The 21,624-nt window shown below is 36.4% G+C and overlaps 1 long non-coding RNA gene across 1 annotated transcript; it reads right to left on the bottom strand.

Moving 5' to 3' along the window:
* Window positions 1-18,611: 18,611 nt before the first annotated feature.
* On the bottom strand, window positions 18,612-21,330 carry LOC127557748 (uncharacterized). Its single transcript, XR_007952616.1, has 2 exons — window positions 21,116-21,330; window positions 18,612-21,060 (listed from the first exon to the last, which is right to left on the bottom strand). It is a non-coding gene; the product is annotated as an uncharacterized LOC127557748 (long non-coding RNA).
* Between the last annotated feature and the right edge of the window lie 294 nt (window positions 21,331-21,624).

Genomic DNA, 21,624 nt, shown 5'->3' with positions numbered 1-21,624 from the left:
CCATTATTTCCCTATATGCTTTGCTTAGCATCTTAAAAAGCTGTACTTTTTCAAATGGGTATTGGTAGAAATAGTACTCACATTTGCAATGTGAATACTGAGATTTGTGCTACTTTATACCATTTTATTAGAGATGATAATTTTTTATGCAACTGAAACAAAGCTTTTGAGGGGCGTATCTTTGGAAGAGGATAGCTGCAGCGTTTGTATTTAAATACAAAAGATTTTCTTTGGACTGGAATTAACATTTAATACTGGGATTAGGATATTCATACCCCAGAACCTTTAGGTTATTAATTAAACGATAATTTATCATTGTAAAGATAAAATGAGATGGGGAAAGATTGGATGTATGAACAATCCTAATATTTGGCAAATACACTTGTATCAAATTATATAACAGGCTTTTTTCTTTTTTTCCCTAATAGAGGATCATACATTTAAGAGCTAGATGGGACTTTACAGGTCATTCAGTCATATTCTTGGATGAAGAACCAGAGGCTGACAGCTTGCCTGTTGTCACAAGGTAGTAAATAATAGATTTAGAATTTAAATCACCTCTTAAGTTTTTCAGATATTTTTAACATTCGTTTTTTAAAATTCTTGAGTTCTAAATTATTTTTCTCCTTTTGAGAAGGCAAACAATTTGATATAGGTTATATGTGTGTAGTCATGCAAAACATTTCCATGTTGTTCCTATTGGCGAGTTTGGGAAGGGGTTGTCTACTCCAGGCATGTGAAGACTTCCCATGATAGAATTGGTAGATGAGAAAAATGGTCATGAAGGACGCTGAAGCAGGCACTGTTGGAGCACTTAAGAGCTTGGTTATTGCCACATTAGTCATATTATGGAAGAAAATAGAATACCATCCATTCACCCCCACACCCTTAAAAATCGAAAAAGTAATTTAGAAATATTTTTTAATATCTGTATTTTGACTTTAAAAAAATTCAATTTTAATTCCAAATTCTTTGCCATCCAATTAGGCAGGCAAGACAAATATAGGTCCTAGTCTTATATAATAAATATCTATATTAGTCATGTTCTCTGCATCATCCCCCAAAAAAGGGCAGGAAAAGAGAGAGAGAGAAGAAAATATGCTTTAATCTGCAATCCAGTCCATCTCTTCATTTTCTGAAATTGAATAGCATGTTTCATTATGAGTCCCTAGATTTGTAGTTGGTGGTATTTGTGGGAGTTAACTAAGAAGTATTCTAAAGTTGATTATATTATTACTTTGTTTTTCTAGTTTTGCTTATTTGATTGCATCAGTTCATATGAGTCTTCCCAGGTTTCTTAGAAACCACCCCCTTTATCATTCCTTACAACACTATTTTGTCATACTCACTTGCCGTCACCGGTTCAACCCATTCCCTAATTGATGAGGATAGCCGTTCTCCAATTGATGAATATCTCTTCTTCTCTAAGACTTGAATCCAGCTCTCTTCCACGATTCCCATGTTCTCTCTTTCCATTTATGCTCAGCCTCTACTGAATTGTCTCTAGCCTTTTAAAAAGTATCTGTTCAAAGTATTTACAGTAAAATTCAATCTTTTTAATTTTTCTTTTATATTGTAATTGACCATTGATTTTAGTTCTGTTGAATAATGAACTCATTATTTTTTCCTCATTCCACTTTGCTCATGCTTTGGGCTTTGCTATTTCACTATCCTTATGCAAGTTACCAGACTTTTGTGCTTTCAAAGTGGAAGCTGAGGCTACTTGATGGTAGACCTAACTTCCTTAAACTTTTTCCATTTCTTCCACTTTTGTGATTTTAGGTGTTTTGCTATATGCATTTAAAAACATTCTGAGAAGGGTTCCACAGGCTTCCAATTAGTCCATTCACAGAAAGAAAAGATTATGAACCCCTGCTTTAAAGCAGAGCTTATTAAACTTTTTTCATTTGCAACCTCTTTTGGACTTTTTTTTACGTTTTAAAGGTTTAAGTCTTAAACCACAGTTTAAGAAGATGAGATTTAGACATGATTCTTGTCATTTCAAGTGAGATCATAAGACTACAACTTCTTCCTATTCTTCTGAAAGTTAGGTAACCTTTGTTTGGAGAATCTCTAACTGGCCTCAGTTGCTTGGGACCAAGACATAAAGCATCTCTCCAAGGTAATTTCAGTGGAATGTTTTCTGCATAATGTATATGCTTGTGTTGGGGACCAGAAGTTATTTAATAATTACAATTGATTGAGTGGAGACCTGTTTTTAGTCACAACAAAAACTTGGAGAAGGGGCAGCTAAGTGATACAGTAGACAGACTCTGGGCTGAAGCCAGGAACACTCCTTGATTTCAAATCCTGCCTCAGGCAGTTACTAATTGTGTGATCCTGAGTAAGTCACATTCACAACTCTCTCCCACATGACAAGTTGTATTTTTTGAAGATTAAAAGAAGAAAAAAGAGTAATATTTGATCAATACATTGAAAAAGTCTAAAATGTGATATGTAAAATACCTATAAAACGTCTACCTCCGCAAATGGGTGCCTTAGTGTCCTATTATTTTTCATATTCAATCACTCTTGGGTTTTGTGATTTTGTTACATTAGTTTTTTATTTGTGTATGTGTATTTGCCATTTACATTGTTGTAGGTATCCTATTTTTTGACTTTACTTACTTCATTCTATTAGTTTATATAGAACTTAACATTTCTCTGTTCCTCACATTTTTTATAGCATTAATAGCATCCTATTTCATGTACCCTAATTCAGTAATTCTGTGATAGATGGGACATTTATTTTTTAATCAATCTTTTATCACAAAAAGTATTGCTGCTAATATTTTGGTGTATGTGGGGACTTTCTTATTAATGACTTCCATGGAATATAATTCTAGTTCTAGTGTCTAGTTCAAAAGTATGGACATTTTTAGTTACTTTATTTACATCTATTCCCACAAATTATTTTTCAAAATGGTTGTTTGATTTTACAGCTTCACTAACAATGTGTTAATTAATATGCCTTTCATTACATAGCCATTTGAACATTGATATGGCCTATTTTTGGACATCTTTGCTGATTTTCAGAATGTGAGGTGAAATGGTTTTGATGTACATTTTTCATTATTGGTAACTTGAGGCATTCTTTTGTGTGCTTAAGCAATATTTTACATTTCTTCTTTTGAAAACTATTGGGCAATGGCTATTACTTATATGGAATATATAATTATGTATTTTGTATGAGAGTGTATATATTAAGAATATGTTATGAAATGTGTTATAAAGTGTTGGTTTAAGACTAATTTCTGCCAGACTACATTACAGTTTTTCCAGCAGGTTTTTTTTTTTCTTTATACTAAGCATTTATTTATTTTATTTTTATTTAATAATTACTTTATATTGACAGAATCCATGCCAGGCTAATTTTTTTACAACATTATCCCTTGCACTCATTTCTGTTCCGATTTTTCTCCTCCCTCCCTTCATCCCCTCCCCTAGATGGCAAGCAGTCCTATATATGTTGGATATGTTGCAGTATATCCTAGATACAATATATGTTTGCAGAACCGAACAATTCTCTTGTTGCACAGGGAGAATTGGATTCAGAAGGTATAAATAACCCGGGAAGAAAAACAAAAATGCAGATAGTTCACATTCGTTTCCCAGTGTTCTTTCTTTGGGTGTAGCTGCTTCTGTCCATCATTTATCCATTGAAACTCAGTTAGGTCTCTTTGTCAAAGAAATCCACTTCCATCAAAATATGTCCTCATACAATATCGTTGTTGAAGTGTATAATGATCTCCTAGTTCTGCTCATTTCACTTAGCATCAGTCCATGTAAGTCTCGCCAATCCTCTCTGTATTCATCCTGCTGGTCATTTCTTAGAGAACAATAATATTCCATAACATTCATATACCACAATTTACCCAGCCATTCTCCAATTGATGGGCATCCATTCATTTTCCAGTTTCTAGCCACTACAAATAGGGCTGCTACAAACATTATGGCACATACAGGTCCCTTTCCCTTCTTTAGTATTTCTTTGGGATATAAGCCCAATAGAAACACTGCTGGGTCAAAGGATCCAGCAGGTTTTTAAAAAAACCAAATCAGCAGTTTTCCCTTGTTAATTTATATTTTTACAAACATATACATATATGTGTTTATTTTATATATATTACACATATATATATATTCTGGGTTATTGAATTCCATTGTTTCTGATTATTCTTTGTATATCTGTTTCATTAATATCTCTCTGCCTTTCTTAACCAATACCACATGAAAATCTTGAGAACTGTTTTATGATTAAGTTTGAATTCTGGAAGTTCTAATTCTATCTTTATCCCTATTTATTCATTTCTCCTAATATCTTTTATCTTTTTGTTTTTCCAAACAAATTTTATTATTTTATTAAATTCTATGAAGTATCCTCTTGGTAATTTAATTGGCATAGCATTAAAAGTGTAGATGTGCAATGATACAGTCTAATCATGGGCAATGAATATTCCTTCAGCTACTTAGAAGTTCTTTATTTCTTTAAGAAGCACTTTGAAATTGAATTACATGATTCTGTAATGCTTTGGTAAATCAATCCCCAGATAGTTTGTTCATTTTGTAGCTAATTGGAATGGAATTACCTTCTTTGTTATTGCTTCTTGTGCTTTATTATATAGAAATGCTTTTGATTTTTTTTTTTTTGAGGTACCCTGCAACTTCATCACACTTCAAAATCTTTACTGATTCTTTAGGATTTTCAAAGTATTCCATTATATTATCAATAGTTAGGTGTAGTTTTTATCTCTTATTATTTATGACTTTTTTTTTCTCTCGATGTTACTAGTTTCTCACAATTTCATCAAATAATAGGAGGCTGGGCAACTTTGCTTTACTCCTGTGCTTATTGGAAAAGGTTTAAGTATATTCTCTTAAGTGTATGATGCTTGCTTTTGTTTTAGATAGCTACTTTTTATTATGATTTTCTGAAACGTAGCAATGACTATGTTCTATGTAGAGTTTTAAAGCATAGATGTCACTGTATTTTGTCAAAGGCTCTTGCAATCTATTGAGATAATCATGTTTTTTTGGGATGTTTTGGTTTGTGATAGAATTAATTACGTTGATTTACTAATCTTTTACTATCCTTACATTCCTGGCATAAATCTAGCTTGGTCATGATGAATGATCTCTTGCATAAAAACCTAGCTTGCTTGATAGGATTTTGTTTAAAAATTTTTGAGGCAATGTTTATTAATGATATTGGTCTATCTCTTCCTTCATCCCTCCTTTCCCCTCCCCCCCCCCCTTTTTGTTTTTCTCTAGATATTAGGGCTTCATTTATCTCATAAAAACGATTGTTACTAGGTTGCTTGCTTTCTCATTTTTGAAAATAATTTGTGAAGCATAGGTATTGATTGTTTTTTGGAAAGTTGGTAGAATTCTTCTGTGAAGCCATAAAGATCAGAATCACATCCCCTTATCAACCTCCCCCATTTTTTGAGTAATTTCTTTAAAGTTAAATGTTTTGTTTTTTGACGTTAGGTTATTTAAGATCAGTATTTGACCTTCTAATAATTTAGGTATTTTATAGTTTTGAAAACTTTTCTCTTTTGTGTTCTCAGTCTTGTTAGCATATAACTTTATAATATGTTCTTATTCCTTTTATTCCTTTTGGTTTTGTTGTGGTTTTTACCTTATTCATTTGCTAAGACATTATTTGATTTTTCTACTTTGTTATTCAGGTTAGTAAAGATTTACCAATTTTTAAAGAACTAGTCTTTAGTTTTAGTTATTGTTTCTATAGTTTTTGTTTTCAATTTATCTCTTCCAATTGTTAATATTTCCTTTTGTGCTTATTTTAATTTAGTTATCTGTTGGTTTTTTAAAGTTTTTGAAAATGCATTTTCAAATTGTTAATTCAGAATAGAAAATAATGATGTTTTTAGTGATATGATTTTTCACCCTAAGTGAAACAAGGTGGTTGCCCACTATCATCAATTACTATTCTTTTCAGATGATATGATGGTATACTTAAAGAAAATTGATTAAAAAACCTTCTAGAAACAATAACTTTAGTAAAGTTTCAGGATATAAAATAAACCCATATAAATCATCAGTATTTCTGTATGTTTCCAACCAAGTCCAGCAGCAAGAGCTTCCCATTTAAAAAAACTGTAAACAATATAAAATATTTCATAGTCTATCTGCCAAGACAAAGCCTGGGTACTATATGAATACAATTACAAAATACTTTTCACACAAATAAAAGATTAAATAATTATTTTCACACAAATAAAAGAATATCAATTGCTCATGGTAGACTAAGCTACTATAATAAAAATGACATTTCTATTTAAACTAATTGTTCAGTGCCATAATAATTAAACTGCCAAGAAATTACTTTGTAGAGTTAGAAAAAATAACAAAATTCATCTGGAAAAACAAAATGTCAAGCATTTCAAGTGAATTAATGAAAACAAATGCAAAGGAAAGTGGCCTAGCTGTATCAGACCTATGGTAAACTGTTATGAAGTGATGGTCATCAAAAACATTTGGTACTGGCTAAGAAATGGAGTAGTGGATCAGTGGAATAGCTTAGATTCACATGACATAATAGTCAGTGACTGTAGTAATCTAATAATTGACAAACTCAAAGATTTAAGCTTTTGGGATCAGAACTTGCTATTTGATAATAATTGTTGGGAAAACTGATAAAATAATATGGCAGGAAATGTGGGTATTGATCAACACCTAGCACCCTATATCAAAATAAACTCGAAATGAATTCATTTAGACAAAGGGTGATAAATATAAGCAAATTAGAAGAACAAGTAATCACAGATCTGTGGAGAAGGGAGAAATTTATGGTCAAAGAAGAATTAGAGAACATTGTAAAATGCAAAACGGATTATTTTGATTGCATTGAATTAAAAGCTTTACACACAAATAAAACCAATTCAGCTAAGATTAGAAGGGAAGCAGAAAGCTGAGAAAAAATTTTTTTACAGCCAGTGTTTCTGATAAAAGCCTCATTTCTAAAATACATAGGAAATTGACTCTAAAATCTATAAGAATATAAGCCATTCCTCAATTGATAGATGGTTAAAGGTTATGAATAGAGAATTTTCAGATGAAAAAAAGTAAAGCCATTTCTAGTCATAAAAGAAAAAAATGCTCTTACTATTGATTAGAGAAATTCAAATTAAGACAGCTCTGAGATACCACTTCACTTCTAAGATTAGCTAAGATAACAGGGAAAAATAATGATAAATTGGGAGGGCATGTGGGAAAACTGGGACACTAATGCATTGTTGATGGAATTGTGAAATGATCCAGCCATTTTAACCTATTGCACATGTTACTTGCTGTTTTGGAGATAGTGGAGGTGGAGAGAGGGAGAAAAATTTGGAACACAAGGTTTTGCAAAAGTGAATGTTGAAAACTATCTTTGCATTTGGAAAAATAAAAATACTATCAAAATTTAACCTAAAATTATTTTTCTCCTGCTAAAACTTTAGTTATATCCCAAATTTTAGTACTTTCATCATTATTGGTTTTTATCATTTTTTTTTTAACATGACTTTATTTCTGCTAGGTCTCTTTTCATCACTCCTAATCCCTTCCCATTTATTACTTTTCCTTTAGAGTTTTGCTTCTTTTTCTTTTCTGCTTTTATCTGGTTATTTAATCTTCCCCCCCCCCCCTTTTTTTTTTTTCTGAGTCAAGATTCTCTCTTTTTCTTTCAACTAGTCCTGTTCATTAGTTTTTTTAAGTTACTGTCTCTGTCTTTCTCTTTCCAAGAAGGATTTTTTCCCACTCTCGTCTTTATCCATCCTTTCATTCTCTGGATCATGACCCTAACATTTCTGTATTCCACATAGACTCAAAATTTAGGGAAGTATTCGTTCTGGGCTCTCTTCTCTAGATCTAAGTTTCTGCCTCTGTCTTGTAGAGTTTGTCCCAAGAATTCCTCTTTTTCCATTGTGCCTCATTTCCAGAGCATTGTGACAGAACATGGCCCCATGGGGGCAAGATTACGCCCCATGGGAGCAAGATTATGCCTCATGGGGGCAAGATTACCCCCCAGGCTCCCTAAACCCTGTTTTTTGTCCGCACTGTGGCTCTAGTCCCTTGACCCTTTCGTTGTCTTCAGGCCCTCTCTCCAGCATTGATTAAATTCTTCCTCTTCTTGACTTATTATTGAATCAAGTTCAGCTCTTAATTTCTACTCTTGAACCTCTTGTTGTAGAAGGCTGAAACTATTGAGTCGATGCACTGAGATCAGGACTGCTGAGCACTTGAGGCTAACTACCAATTGGATAATACTCTATGGGCATATTTTTGGAAAATGGTCCTTCCCACTATCCTGTGCTGGCTCAATGATTGGTATATGCAGAGGATTGTAGGAGGGACTAGGGGGTGGAGTAAGACTAGCCAGAGTCACACTTTGGCCCTAGACAAGGGAGAAGGCGTTGTGGAGATTCTGCTTCCATCCTGTTCAATCCTGTGTCTAAAGACCAAGAATAAAGACCAAGGACTTTTGCTTATCCTGACTCCAGCTGATTCTGAGGTATCCTGGGGGCTAGCGTGGTCATCACATCTTGTCCTCATATGTTTTTGTCCTGGTTCACTTTCACCACTTACTCTTGGGTGGCTGAAGGAAGCTTTAGGATGTCAGAGAACCACCACAATTTTATGTTATGTAACCTCAACTGATTTTATTTTGCTGCAAGGTAGTTTTTTTCACACCTCTCATAACAGCAGTTTTTTTTTTTTCCCCTCAAAACTTTCCAACCTTAGGGGCAGCTAGGTGGCACAGTGGATAGAGCATAAACCCTGAAGTCAGGAGGACTTGAATTCAAATGTGGTCTCAGACACAACATTTCCTAGCTATGTGACTCTGGGCAAGTCACTTAACCCAAATTGCCCTGGAGGGGCACCCAACAAGTTTCCAAACTAACTAACTTCCTTTAGCTCCCCTCTTCTTACTCTCTCTAGAGAACTTTACCTTGTTTCACTGAAGAAAAAAAAAGGACCATTTGCTGAGAGCTTCTCCCATTCTCTTCTACTTAGGTCTCACCAAAGATTTCTGCCACTCTTCTGCCATGGCATCTGCAATGGTACTTCTGCCATTACTCTTGTCCGACATAATATGGTGACCTTTCTTACCAGGGCAAAGCTTGTGCTTGTGCAAGTGAATCCCACTCCATCTGTCTTCTAGCACATTGTTCCCTCTATCATCCCCATCTTTTCATCTCTTTTCATTCCCTCCCTATCTCCTGTTTGCTTTCCAGCTGCCTACAAATGCCCATAAATGAATGTGAAACCATTAACTATAGTGCCCAACATTAAGCAAGATAGTCCCTATAAAACTCAAGGAGTCTGTTTTAAGGAAGACAGTACATTTTGGGAAAAGATATTAGAAACAAATGGAATGAGGGATAGGCCTTCAGTTTCAGGGTGAAGAAAAGAGGCATAATGGCTTTGATTTGGGGTAAGATAAAATGAAATCTCACTAATCAAAACCCTAGAATGTTGTATGGGTTGGTAGTTAGTAGATTTTTTTTTCATATTAATTATACTTTGTAACAATAAGACCTTAGATTTCCTCTCCTGTTTCCTTTGCCCCCAACCCTTTGATCTCTCTCTCTCTCTCTCTCTTTTTTTTTTTTGCTTTGGCAGTTGGGGTTAAGTGATTTGCCCAGGCTCACACAGTTAGAAAGTGTTGTGTCTGAGGCCAGATTTGAACTTGGGTCCTCCATCCATTGTGCCATCTAGCTGCCCCACTTTGGTCTCTTTTCAATGTTGAGAATCACTTCATCAGTGCCCTCAATGCTGGGACACCTCCTTCATGGACCTCCTCCTGTTATACTTTGTTTCATCTGTTAACTTTGTGAATATAAATAAAGTATATAGAAAGTACTGTTTTTCCCCCTTTTTTTCTATAATACTTTTTCTATCCCTGCTATGATAAGTAGTATTCTAACCAGTAGTTCAGATAATCCCCATTATTCATTCATCTTTTGTGTTGCCACTTTCATCCTTAAGAACATTTGGAACTCTTCCTAGCTCTCACTAAACTTTTCTTTCTTTCCATAGCTTCTCATTGTTTTATGAAACTATCTTTTTAATAATCTTCTCCTGTACACCTGCCTCAAGTCTTGTAATTAACTTTATACTCTAACCAGGGGTCCTCAAACTTTTTAAATAGGGGGGCCAGTTCACTGTCCCTCAGACTGTTGGAGGGCCAGACTATAGTAAAAACAAAAACTTTGTTTTGTGGGCCTTTAAATAAAGAAACTTCATAGCCCTGGGTGAGGGGGATAAACGTCCTCAGCTGCTGCATCTGGCCCGTGGGCCGTAGTTTGAGGACCTCTGCGTCTAAACTGTGGTGTTCTTGGTTGTCACAGCATGGGATCACTCTTCTTTTAGCAAGGAGGAGGAGGTAATGGAAGAAGCATTTATTAGGCATCTACTGTGTGACAAGCATTGTGCTAAATGCTTTACATATTATCTCCATTTCTTCCTCATAATAACCCCGCGAGGTGTGTCCTTTATTATGTCCACTTTTACAAATGAGGAAATTGAAGTAAGCAGAGATTAATGTCTTGCTCAGCATCACACAGTAGTTAGTGTCTCAAGCCATGTTGGAGCTATGGTCCACAGCCCAGCTTTCCATGCACTATGTTACCAGCAGAGAGGGTATTGTTGGCTGACCAAAGTTGGACTCTTTTGGTGTATTCATTTTGATTAATTGACATCAATTAAATTTCCTTAGGAAATGATAATAGGGAGTTTGTGTAGATGTTTCTACTTTCATTATACATTAATTGTATTTCTATAATTTTTGATCTAGTCAAACTGGCCTCTCCACTCCTTTCATACAACATGCTCCTTCCCATCTCTGTGCCTTCCCCCACATCTGGAATATACCTTACTTTATAAACTTCATATCATAGAATCCCCTTCTTCCTAAAGTTGTTGGCACCTGTTTGTTATAGGCCATATTTTCATGTTTTAGCAGTTTCTTCCAACAGCGTTCTGCTGTCTAGGAGTAAGTAGAAAAAGTGGACAGTTGGATTTGGCATTGGCAAAACAAGTCTTAAGGGAATGAGGAAATCTGGAGTGGTACTTGCCAAAAGAAAGCTTCCATATTCACAGTAATACTTAAACTCATCACTTAGTTAATAGCAAAGAAGTGGAAACAAATTCTCTCCTTTTAGCAAGGAGATTGGAGAATAGTTAAACAAGTGGTGGTACATGGTAGTAATAGAATATTACTATGTTATTATAAAGGATGAATGTAATGAATTTAGGGAATTCATGGGATAATATGTGAGTTATTGTAAAGTAAAAAGCAGAACCAAACTAACAATATGTACAATTGCAACAACAGTGTAAATAGAAAAATAACAGCAAAACGATTGAAATTGGATGCTGTGAAATGATAATAACTTAAGTTTTTCCCCTGCCCCTTCCCCAAAGGTTTCGGAGACAGTACTTCCTTTGGTTCTTTCAAGAAGTAATGATGATGGATAGCAATGTAGGGAAAAATATGTATGTATATACACACATAAAATATATATATTAAATAATATGTAATAAAATATATATGTACGGTATAATAAAATTTGAAATTTAAAAATTTAGGTTTTTTCCTTTTAAAAAATTCTTTATTGTAACTTTTTTTTGGGGGTAGGAGAGTAGGGGAGAGATTTGGGGGAAGAATATATTGGAAAATATAGATGATACAGAAAAGTCATCAGTAAAATATTATTTAAAATTTTTTTCACAGAATACATAATTTGATTATATCAGACTTGGTGAAATGGGAATGATTAAGTAATGAGAAGTTCTTGCATGGCAAAAGAACACCAGAGAGTGGGAGAGAAAGCATCAAGTTTGATATCTTGGAGATAGAAAGTACCTTATGAAGATAAATTCTAGGATATAGTCCTTCTGTGCTGTGTGATTGTTTGCAGAATGGAGATGGGGATAAACAGAACTGAGGAGGAATAGTGTGGATTAGGTATGCAGTTTTTCCTCAACATTGAAGTTGAAATTACCTGGGATAATGGCAAGGAATAGGAAGAAAAGAGCATTAACTGGTAAGCTAGAAATGCCACATTTCAAGTCACCACAATATCATCTGCCATTCTTTTTTTCCCCTTAACTCTTTTCAGAGGATAGCAAGTTCATTCTCCTTGCTAGAACCAAGCCCTCTGTTTATGACTTTGATCCTGTCTTGCCCAGAAACTTACATCTTCTTGCTTAAATTTTCAACTTCTCTTTATTCCCTGACTTCTCTACTTTTATTTGGCCTTATGTTCTCCTCGGATTGTCTTTGATACCTGTTCTTTCTTATAATCAAATTCAAGAAAAAAGCTATATTTCAGTCCTTCTACTTTTCTCACCCCCCACTACTTCAAATAATAATACCTGTTAATTGACCAATGCTGTTGTGCCTGGATCATTCCAGCTCTAACGGGAATAGTCCAAGGATCTATATTTGCCATTAACATTTTTATCAGATGTGTAAATAATTCTCAACTGGAAAGGATAGCTAATACTTTGAATGACATTCAGCATCCAAAAGTATCTCAATAGGCTGAATGTTGATTTAATGAAATTCATTGGGATACATGTAAAGTCTTGTACTTGGGTACAAAAAAATATCATTTTCACAAGTAGATCAGGGAGTATTTAACATGTATTGGACTACCTCCCATCTAGGGGAGGGGGTGGGGAGAAGGAGGGGATAATTTGGAACAGAAGGCTTTGCAAGGGTCAATGTTGAAAAATTACCCATTCATATGTTTTGTAAATAAAAGGCTTTAATAAAAATAAAATAAAAAAGTAAATGAAGGGAAGGTATGGCTAGGATGGTAGTTGCTCTGGAAGAGAAGAGGCCTTTGGTTTTATTTTTTTAAAACATTTAACTGCAAACTTAAATATGATTCAGCAATGTAACAGATGCCCAAAGAGCTAAAGATTATCTTGCACATCTTTAAGAGAACCCAACTTCCAGGGATGGAAGGGTGATAGTCCTGTTATACTTTGCCTGCATCAGATCTTATCTTCCAGGCCACACAGTTTAAGAAGGACATTAATAAACTGGAGTTAGCTATTCTCAGCAGTACAATGATCCAAGACAATTTTGAAGAATTTATCACCAGAAAAAGATTTAATGGAGTCTGAATGATTGAGGCCTAGTTTTTCTTTTATTTAAAAAAATTTTGTTTTAAACATTATCATGGAAATATTTTGAATGATTTCATATGTACAACCTATATCACATTGCTTTGTCTTTTCAATGAGGGAAAGTGAAGGAAAGAAAAGAATCTGGAATTTAAATTTAAACAAAAGTTGTTTTTATATGTAATTGGGGGAAAATAAAATATTAAATTAAAAAAAAAAACCCTAAAGAAACTCCAGAAATGGACAGCCAGGATGGGGATGGTGAAGAGTTGTTAAGCCTGAAGAAGTAAGTCTTGCAAGATTTCCTTTCCTCATTTCTTCCTTATCTCTGCCAAGGGTGCCATCATTCTTATTGTTATTCAGGTTTGCCTCCTTAACTCTCCTCTTATTCACTCTCATTTCTTTTTTATTATTGATAGCTTTTGGTTTTTATATTTTATTTTTTAATATTCCCTACTGTAATTTTCCCTCCCAGAGAGAGCCATCCTTTATTTATCCATAATTAAAAAGAGGGAAATTTTTTAAAAGCTAGTTTTTAAAACTAATCAATACACTAGCCAAGTCTAACATTATATGCAGTGTTCCATACTCATAATACCCTATTATGCCAAGGAGGGAAGGAAATGCCTTCTCATATCTGCTCTTTGAGGCCAAGCTTGGTTACTATTATTTTCCATAGCATTTAGTTTTCTTTTTCTTTTCTTTTTATAGTTATTTTTATTTGTATTGTTAAAATCATATGTATATCATTTTCTTGGTTCAATTCATATTGCTTTTTCATTTCACATGTCTTCCCTTCCTCTCATCCCCTAGTTTCTAATATAAACATTCACCAGGTCTTATATATTCCACCCCCTCAACATCTCATACCCATCTTCTCCCTACCTTCAGCACCAGCACCCTAATTCAGATTTTTAACACCTTTCTCCAGACCAAATTGCTGCTACTGTTTTTTTTTTTTTTCATTTTCATTTTATTTTATTTAATAATAACTTTATATTGACGGAATCCATGCCAGGGTAATTTTTTTTACAACATTATCCCTTGCACTCGCTTCTGTTTCGATTTTTCCCCTTTCTCCACTCCCTCCCCTAGATGGCAAGCAGTCTTATATATGTTAGATATGTTGCATTATATCCTAGATACAATATATGTTTGCAGAACCGAACAGTTCTTTTGTTGCACAGGGAGAATTGGATTCAGAAGGTAAAAATAACCCGGGAAGAAAATCAAAAATGCAAATAGTTCATATTCGTTTCCCAGTGTTCTTTCTTTGGGTGTAGCTGCTTCTGTCCATCATTTATCCATTGAAACTCAGTTAGGTCTCTTTGTCAAAGAAATGCACTTCCATCAGAATACATCCTCATACAATATTGTTGTCGAAGTGTATAATGATCTCCTGGTTCTGCTCATTTCACTTAGCATCAGTTCATGTAAGTCTCTTCAAGCCTCTCTGTATTCATCCTGCTGGTCATTCATTACAGAACAATAATATTCCATAACATTCATATACCACAATTTACCCAGCCATTTTCCAGTTGATGGACATCCATTCATTTTTCAGTTTCTAGCCACTACAAACAGGGCTGCCACAAACATTTTGGCACATACAGGTCCCTTTCCCTTCTTTAGTATCTCTTTGGGGCATAAACCCAGTAATTTGCTGCTACTTTGTTTTCCCTCTCCCCTCTCTACTCTGTCCTCCATGGAACTGCCAAATAGATCTTCCTAAAACTTAAAACTGACCATAATACTCCCCAGTTGCAGATGTTTCTGTGGGTCTTTGTTGTCCTTAGATAAAATACAAATTTCTTTCTTTGTCATTTAAAGCCATTTATAACCTGGATCAGCTTCTTTCCCAGGCTGAATACACATGACTTCTTGTAATTCCACCAAACTAGTCTACTTAATATTTTGCATAGGTGATATTGTCTGTCTTACCTTTGCACCTTCCCCCATGTCTGAAAGGATCTCCTTACATCTGCCATTTTCTCCTATTTCAAGGCATCTTCAAGTGTCCCCTCCTATAAAATTCCTTTCTAGACTCGCATAGTTGATAGGGTTTTTCTCATCAAAATCACTTTGTTTTGTATATATCTTACTATGACTAATCTGTGAACACCTTTTATTCTTAAGTAAAATGTAACCTACCTGAAGACAAGGTACTGTTGAGTTTATTAATTAAAAAATTTTTTTTCCCAAGGCCTATTGTAATTCTTGAAATATTGTTCTATAATTTCAGAGAAACTGAGGGAAGATAGAGATTAGAGAGATTTTTACTATTTTTATTAGAGGGAGGGTTTGGCCTGGGGGCAAAATAGGATCCATGTTGACCCCACCCATCTGGATTGGACTCTTATCTCAAAGTATCCAGCAAGGAGCAAGGCATTTCAGAGACTCTTATAGGGCTCTACTGATCAGGGAAACAAAGGTAAGGTGGGAGTAGAGCACTGGTAAATGGGGAATTCCAGGAAAAGACCATAAATTCAGTTCTGATGGGGGTAAGGAAGAATCATAAATTCTGAAAAGTTGGGAAAAGGAGTCTGGTTCAGAGAGTCCTATTTAGGTATCTGAGATAAGCCATCTGTATAGTTTAATGATTCTTTTAAATGCTTGTGATTCGGGCACCCCAGCCCTAATTATATCAGTCCTAATATCTAGGAAGTGGGTGGGGATAGGAGGGTGGAGGGGGTGGTAGTAGTGGGTGGGTAGCCACCAGGGAAACTGAGACTTAATAGTTCAGTTTTGTCTGATGACTCTGTGGCAGCATTTTGAATTTTCTTGGCAAAGATACTGGAGTAAAACAGGCAAACAGGTTTAAATGATTTGCCCAGAGTCACATTGCTGATTTGTGTCTGAGATAAGCTTTGAACTGAGGTTTGCAGACTACAGGCTTGGTGTGCTATCTACTGTGTCATCTAGCTGCTCCTAGTTCCTGTCATAAAGATGCTTAATACTTACTTTTGGCTAATTGAGTTGTAAAAATAGCATATATTTCAAATGGTGAGAAACAGAAATAAAGATCCACAAATCATGCTAGGAAATAAAAGCTCCATAATTCATACTAGATAATAACAAGAAACTTTATGCTATTTTTCTTCTGTTGAATTGGCAAAAGTTGGACAAACATGAGGCCTTTTTGGATCTCATTCTCTTTCAACTGTTTATCTAAATCTTACCTATCCTTTTAGTGCCTGCAAAATCTCCATTTTAGCCATGTACACTTCCCATCCAGCCCTTGATGGATCTTCCTATTGCTTTGAATTTAAAAGCCTAACATAAATATACCACTTAATTACATCCTGTGTTAAATTGATTTTGGATGTTGTCCATGGGTTTGGCATTTGTCTTATCTCCAACTATATTATAGGTTCACTGAAAGTAAGGATTATGACTTATGGTTTCTTACATTCAGTAAATGCTTTTTTGAGAGGAAGAGCAATTGATCCCCTGCTCCAAAGTACTGACTCCATCTCTTGTAACTGAACTGCCCATAGCTTTATTCCCAGGTTTTATAGGCCTTTTAAGTCAGGAATCAATTTTAAAAATGAAAATCCTTCTAGAAGTAGATTGCACCTCATATTGTTATTAGCTAAGACTATTGGGTATCAGAAGCATTGGTAAGTTATGCAATGGTGACCCCATCAACATGGACATTCCCATTAATATTGTTGATTGAAACCCATTTATGCCCATTATGTGTGACTTTTTTTCCCATGTCCTTTTATAAGTTTGTGTAGAAGGTTCATACAATGAATTTGGGTCTTCCTTGATTTCTTCTAATTTTGTAAGTGTAACCTGAGCTCACAGCCCATTGGGACTTTCTCCTCATTGGTGATCAATGCCCCTGCATGAAGAACAATACAAAGTTGGCAAGAGCAAGAGAGGAGATTGATTCAGGGTTTTTTAGCCTCTATTGTCAAGAGAGAAGATGCTCATGATGTCATCTTCTCTTTAGGTTGTTAAAGTCTCTGGGAAGAAATCAACTAGGAATTGGCAATCCCTATGTATCCTTATTCTCTGCTTGATACCCTAGGAATTTTGGGGTTCCTCTTGGATAAGATGTGATTCTTTCTTGATTGACCTGACTTAGCTTGCCTGCAATGAGAGAGCTTCTTCCACGACATTTTGGCTGGTATATAGTCTCATATGTATACTTTCTCTCCCTCCTCTTTTGCTGTTGATTTAGATAAGTGTTTGTAATGGGCTGAGGCTCAAGTTGATGCACTGAGGTCCCAAGCACGTGAGGCTAAGTAGTAATTGCTCCATACTCTATTAATATATATGCTTGGAGAAAAAATGGCCCCCGCCCACTCTTTTTGCAAGTCCTGATGTGTTGTATAGGAAATGACGTTTTTGGTGGGTGGAGGCAAGAGAGTGGAAAGGGAAGCGGAACGAGAGACTGCTGGCTGGCGTCTTGACATAGCTGCTCGCATTGCCATTGCTACGGCCTCTCATCTCCAATCCCCCTCTGCTAGCTGGCTTCCTGTCGCAGCTGCCCATAATGCTATCGCAATCCTTCTTGCCCATATTGCTATCGCAATCCTTTTTCACCTCTTCACTTCAATAAAGATTGAAGATTTCCCCCTTAACTTGAATTCCTGACTCCAGCTGATTTTAAATACACGGTCATCACATTTGGCACCCAATGGTGGGAACCAAGGACCCTACTTTCACTGAAGAAGTCTCCAGTGACCAGGAACTTAGGTGAGTATAACAGACAAACAGGGAACTTATTTTCTTAAAGACTAAACTTAGTAACCTTTTTTGGCTGAAATGGGACAGATCCTAGCTAAAGATTCTCCATCCCCCACCCCAACCCCCTCACCCCCAGTCCCACCCAGGAGTTTTGCTATAGAAAGCCTGCTTAAGCTGATAGAAGATTAAGGGCTACTTATAACTTGGGAACAGACAGCTAGACTTCTGGGTACATTAAAAAGCACCTCCCCTTCGTTCTTAGAGGAAGAGCAAATCTCTCCAGATAATTGGGCATTGATTGGTCAACAGCTCTCCGCATATTACAACAAAAACGGTTCTCATTCAATTTCCATCGAGGCATTCTATTTATACAATATAATACAGTTGGCCTTAAGAAACTGTATAAGTTCTAGAAGAAAAGGAAAAAACTCTAGGAATAGCCAAATGGGGAAGCCTGAGATAAAGGAGGAAGACAATGAACAGATTAACGACCATATCCCCACAGGGCATGGAGACTTAAGTGAGACTCAAGGATGGGGTGAATCTGAGGCAGCTTCAAAGCCACCTAAGGAGCAGGTAATTGACTCTCCTCCATCAACTCCATCCTCCAGGATGGAGGGAGGAGGGGTAGTGGGAGGAGCAGTGACAGCACCAGCACCTCCCCCCGCCCCCCCAGCATCCAGCCACTCCTATGAGTAGTAGATTGCAAAAGAGACTAATTAAGGCCAAAGAGGAAGGGAGAGATGTATTGGAATTTCAACACCACATTTTTCCTGTAATTCAACAGTTTAATTCTTCAGGTCAAGAAAGTAGAAAATACGCTCCTTTTGATATAGAAATCCTCAAAGACCTGAAAAAGGCTTGCACTCTTTATGGGGCTACATCAGCTAATGTTAAGATGTTATTACAGAATTTGGCTTTTGAAATCTTGACCCCTAATGACTGGAAATCTATAGCAAGGACAAACCTTGGACAAAACCTGGACAAAACTACTTGTGGCTTTCTGAATATAGTGAACTCTGTAGGATACAAGCCCAACAAAATAGTCAAAGTGGAGTTCATGCTGCAATCACCTGTGATCTACTAACAGGTGTAGGTCCTTATGCAGACGTTGCAGTACAGATTAATTATTCTATAGCAGCATATGAGCAAATTGCTGCTAATGCTATCAAAGCGTGGCTTCTCTCCACAATAAAGATGACAAGGGGGGGGGGCTTCACAAAAATAACACAAGGGCCAAATGAAGCTTTTTTTGACTTTGTGGGACGTTTGCAGACAGCTATCACAAGAACAAATGGAAAAAATGCAATAACAGACATTTTGATAAGGCAACTTGATAAGGAAAATGCTAATGAGGTTTGCAGACTATCACTTATTACCCAGGAGACATAAATATAATATCTGATTCAGCCTATTCAATAGGTGTGGTACAAAGAATTGCCACAGCCTAAATAAAATTTGTAGCTCCTAATATATATCAGCTCTTTAAGGAACTTCAAGAGCAAGTGAGAAAGCATTCAGGAAAGATTTATATCTTGCATGTCCACTCACATAGTGGACTTCCAGGTCCTATTTTTGATGGGAATTCAAAGGCAGATAGCCTTTTAACTATGTTAGCCAGTACACCTTTATTTCAGGAGGCCCAGGAATCCCATTAAATACCATCAGGCTGCTCGAGCTTTGTGTTTACAATTTGGGATTACAAAAGAGGAAGCTAGGAGCATAGTAAAAAGCTGTACAGCTTGCCTTCCTTTCCACGCTCCTACACTGCCTCCAGGGAAGAACCCTCGTGGTTTGAGACCCAATGAAATCTGGCAAATGGATGTGACCCATTATAAATCTTTCGGTCGTCTGTCTTTTATCCATGTAGTGGTAGACATCTTTTCAGGATTCACTTTTGCAATACCAGCAGCAAAAGAGACAGCCCGAGTGGTCACTGAATTCCTCATCCAAGTATTCACAATTATGGGTGTGCCACAAGCAATAAAAACAGATAATGGACCTGCATATACTTCCAAACATTTTGCACACTTTTGTGCACAGTATAAGATTTTACACACCACTGGCATACCCTTTAATCCTCAAGGTCAGGCAATAGTAGAGAGGAGAACCAGAGACATTAAGATGCTGCTCCAAAAACAAAAGAAAGGGGGAGCCAAAGATAACTCTAGAGAACTACTAAATCTAACCCTTTATACTATTAACATCTTGATTTTTGACAAAGTCTGCCGGCTCCGGCAGACAGGTTTTATAACCCACTAGAAGGGCAGTGTCCAGTGCGAGCAGCTCCACTAACTTTAGATAATCGCCAGGTGATGTGGAGAGACCCAGAAAGTGGTGAATGGAAGGACCGGATAGGCTAACTGTTTGGAGGAGAGGGTTTGCTTGTATCTCTACAGGTGGAGAAGGAATCAGATGGGTGCCAATGAGCCATATTCGCCTTGTCCATCGCAGAGAGACAGAGTAGACCCTTGAAACGAAGGAGAAGACCCAAGAAATATCGGGTGGTTCTGTTGCTGATTGTACTCACCATTGAAAGAGCATGGCAGTTATGGCGTTTGACTCATGAACATAGAAAATTGTTCAAAACCCTCAGGAATCATTGGATTCTCTGAGACAAGATTATTGTAGGACTTGAAAGCCTTCAGGAATCATTGGATTTTCTGAGAAATGATAAGACTTTTACAGGACTTCAAAATCTGCTGGAATCATTGGATTCCCTAACACATAAAAAAACTTTTACAGGACTTCAAAAACTTGGGGGGATCATTGGATTCCCTGACATGTGAAGCAATGGACAATAGATTGGTTTTGGACTATCTCTTGGCTGCTGAAGAAGGCGTATGTGTGACTGCTGTTTACATACTCTCCTTCTAGGACTTCTGGCAATCTTTTACAACACCATGTTGATTTATATTGTTTGTTATACCGTTATTTGAGTGTACAATTCATGTTTGTTACACCACATCAAGCCTGCACTGACTGTGGGGAGAGTCATCACTAATAGACTCTGTGTTGTTGCTATGTGCTTGTGTAATACTTCCCATGCTGATGGGTTTGTGCATAATAAGACCCTTCAGCTCAGAAACCTGCTAGCAACCCTCACTTCCCTTTGGTGCTTTTCATCTCCCTTCCTGAGATGTCAGAGTGGACATGATTATCTCCTTTTTAGTGCTTTCACCTCCCTTCCTGAGAAGTCAGGGGGGTCGTGATCACCTCCTTTTCGGTGCTTTCACCTCCTTTCCTGAGAAGTCAGGGAGAGTGTGATCACCTCCCCTTGGGGGCTCTGACCTCCCTGAGGAGGTATTGCTACAGCCTTTCATCTCCAATCCCCCTCTGCTAGCTGGCTTCTTATCGCAGCTGCCCATAATGCTATCACAATCCTTCTTGCCCATATTACTATCCCAATCCTTTTTCACCTCTTCACTTCAATAAAGATTGAAGATTTTTCCCTTAACCTGAATTCCTGATTCCGGCTGATTTTAAATACGCGGTCATCACAAGTGTTAATAGTTAATATATATAGTTAATAGTTTCTTTACTATTTGCAATGTATGTTTATTGGAAAACTGGCATTTGGTGGAAAAGAAATCATATGTTAAATATAAAGCTTGGGTTCTCCTTTCTCATAGCCAGGAGCCCATAGGATGTTCCAGGAGGACCAGCTTGCTGAGGCTTTTTCAGGCTGGTTATCCATCTTTGGTGTCCATCTATCACCCAGTTTTCACCTGTGGCTGCAGAAAGCATGTGCAATAGCCACACTCTGTGTGTATTTCAGAC

Source organism: Antechinus flavipes, chromosome 3 (genome assembly GCF_016432865.1).
Source record: "Antechinus flavipes isolate AdamAnt ecotype Samford, QLD, Australia chromosome 3, AdamAnt_v2, whole genome shotgun sequence".
In the NCBI taxonomy this organism is placed as follows: domain Eukaryota; kingdom Metazoa; phylum Chordata; class Mammalia; order Dasyuromorphia; family Dasyuridae; genus Antechinus; species Antechinus flavipes.
The sequence above is the reverse complement of the archived record's forward strand: the minus strand, read 5'-3'. Positions and strand labels throughout refer to the sequence as shown.